Genomic DNA, 3273 nt, shown 5'->3' with positions numbered 1-3273 from the left:
TAAACGTTGTACGAAAATAAGTGTAATTTTTTTCTATATTTTCTATATCCATATTTAAGTATACTTATCACATCATACGGTCGAATTTTTATTTCGTAAATTCAATCGAACCACAACGTGCCTACTTATTTAAGTATGTTTATCACATCAGACGATATATATACTTGCTTGTTTGTTTGACATGTTTGGCTAGCAAGCGCACCTTGAGTTTTGTAGGATTGCGCTTTTGACATCATGTTTGTAGATAAACCACTTGGGTCTACTACGATACTTATATCCATTGTATATTACTTGTGAGGTTAACCTCTTATAATAATGATTATTTTCCAACAAAAAAAAAGTATTCTACTTGTTCATTATATAAAAAAAAAAAATTAAAAACTAGACTAAAAGAAAATCTGATAATTTTTTTCAAAAAGTTGAAAAGAATAGTGAAAAAACTAAAAAAATTCTAACCAAGTGTAGTCCAGGTGTTTCGAACACCTCTTGCCAAGATAATAGATATGTGGCTTTACCACTATGCCACAATTATTATTTAGCAAATTGACCTTCTAATATCTAAATAAGCATAGCAACACTAAGAGTTTTCTATAGCTTCACAGCCTATGATAGGCTGCCTATCGTTCTTTCTCTGCCAAAGTGCCAATCCTTTAGAACCAGAGTAGCAGGCTAGCAGCCAAGTAGAAATCGCCAAATCAACGAAATTTATATACGAAGAGATGAAACAATGGAAGACCCGTAGAAGGGAGCCAAGATTTTCGCCAAGAAATCGCAGACCATCACCACCTCCTCCGCCTCCGTCGAATCTCCGACTCAGTCTCCCAGACCACCAAGTGATCCCGCGAGTCTGCCGCCGAGGCCTCCACGAACCAATCGAATCGGTGGCCAACCACTCTTCAGCCTAACAGATCCAAATTCAAGTAACATCTTTCTGGTTCTTTCTACGACAGTTTCGACCTGCTACTCTTCTATGCTCGATCGATCCAGCATTCTAGCCAGCCCCACATCAACGATAAGGATAGACACCGCGTCCTCTGCTAAAAGCCATGATTATGGCGGTGAACATGACTGGCCATGATTTTACTAAAAGCCAACGACCTCCTGCTATTTTTTTTTCTTTTGGAGAGAGATATAGGTTTGCTGAAAAAATAAAATCTTATCCAAACTAAAATACATCTGTGTATTTACCCACATTCTCTTACCCCGTATTTACCATAATCCTCAAATACTAACCCCGTATTTACCCCAACCCTATACGTATCAGATATCTCATGTGTGACCTCTGTCTCGTCGACACGTGGGCAGACATCTGGGTGCAGCACCCTCTGGGTACATTCCAAACGTCTCCTCCTGATTATATTTAAATCATCAATTCAAAACTTCATGATAATCAAAATGTGTGGTTAAGGCGGTAGATCAGAATTACTAAAGTCGTTTAGTACCTTGTAATTGAAAAACTAAAGCCGAGATCTGACGATGACGATGTTAATGCTACGAGACCTGGGACCTATATTGGGAATACCAACGACTAGACGAAAAATTTGCACTGATATAAACAACTGCAAAACAAAAATGCGTCTGGGTTTGGACTTTGGATGAGAGACTATAGAGTTCGCCTCTCTTCTTCCTCCTGTGAGCATATATATACAAATATGACGATGGAGATTAATCGACCATGAATGCAACGATTCAGATTAAGCGGTGAGAATTATAACTGTTGAAATTAAACGGTGCAAATTCAATGGCTGAAGTTGTTTCATTCATTAATTCCAATACTTCATATTTATCTCGAGTTTTTGAAAAGTTTCACGAAAATTTCCACATACTCATCTCAATACGAACTTAATGCCAAATCATCAATATGAACTCAATCAAGTGCTCCATTCTTCCCATATCCTACTTAATTATCTTTGAATTTTCACACTTGTTCCTTGTAACCAAGTGAGATTTCTTTTTAACCAAATAATAAAATAGTGAGATTCTTTTACCATTCCTAAGAAATCACAAAAGACACATTTGGTAGGGGGATTAGACTGCGTTAGACATGGTTATCTAGTGAAAGATAAGTCATCCAATGTTTGGCAACAAGGACTATTTGAATAGGATTGTGGGATCTCACCCATTAATTTACCATGAATGTAACGATCTAGATTAAGCGGTGAGAATTGTAACTGTTCAAATTAAGCGGTGCAAATTCAATGATAGAAGTTGCTTCATTTATAATTTATTACTTCCAATACTACATATTTATCTGGAGTGTTTGAAAAATTCCATGAGAATGCGATAGTCATTGATGCAGAAACGCTGATGATCAGCGCCGTAAATCTTGATGCAAAGTCAACGTTGACAGAGGCTTCGGGAGCTAGGATCACGAAATTAGATTGGGAGCCTAGTATTGTTGGGAAGTCATATATAGTATAATAAGTTGCCCAAATCATTTATGAGGCCAAATAAGTGGCTTGACTGGGTGTCTAAGAAGAATGATGCTAATTGGGCCCAACCATGGACCAAAATTATAAAAGTAGGTTTTCGTATTTGGGACCCTGACGAATTAAGGGCAAGAAGAAGGAATTTTATTTTCTCTAATTCTAGAGCCTACAAACTATGGTATTGTTCATAGGATTATGCTTGCTTGAATAAGTGAGACTAGGGGCGGATCCTTTAAGGGGCGGGAGGTGGCTTTGGCCCCGCGGCGATTATAGTATAATTATGTATTTATTAGTATTAAGTTTAAGATTTTGGTATATAATAGTTATGTCATTGAGTGAGCCTGATGTTTCGAATATAGGTAATCTATACTACATGTTACTATAATTTTCGGGTTGCGAAGATTTGCCCATCGTGGGTGGTAGCGGATGGATATGTAAGAGTTATCTTAACTTTCAAAGTTGCATGACCCACTAAGACTAACTATAATTCTAAAAGGAAATGAGGAAAATATTTCTTAATTCTAACTACAAAAAATTTGACCATTAAATGGTTAAATACGTTTATGTTTTTCTATAATACAATGATAACTAATTTAAATGGTTAAATACGTTTATGTTTTTCTATAATACAATGATAACTAATTTATTTTCACTTTATATTCTGCTTACTAGCCTCTTAACACATGCTAACGCGTGTGTCAATTTATTTTTATCTTTTTGTTTATAAAAAAAATTAAGTTTTTTTTTCCACATTTTAATTGTAAATAACTGTTAATGCTATTGCCATTCAACAAAAATTGTTCCACATTTTTCTCCTTTTTTTTCTGCATTTATATTTTGAAAT

The sequence above is a fragment of the Fragaria vesca genome, linkage group LG3, assembly GCF_000184155.1.
Source record: "Fragaria vesca subsp. vesca linkage group LG3, FraVesHawaii_1.0, whole genome shotgun sequence".
In the NCBI taxonomy this organism is placed as follows: Eukaryota; Viridiplantae; Streptophyta; class Magnoliopsida; order Rosales; family Rosaceae; genus Fragaria; species Fragaria vesca.
This window is presented reverse-complemented; position numbering follows the sequence as displayed.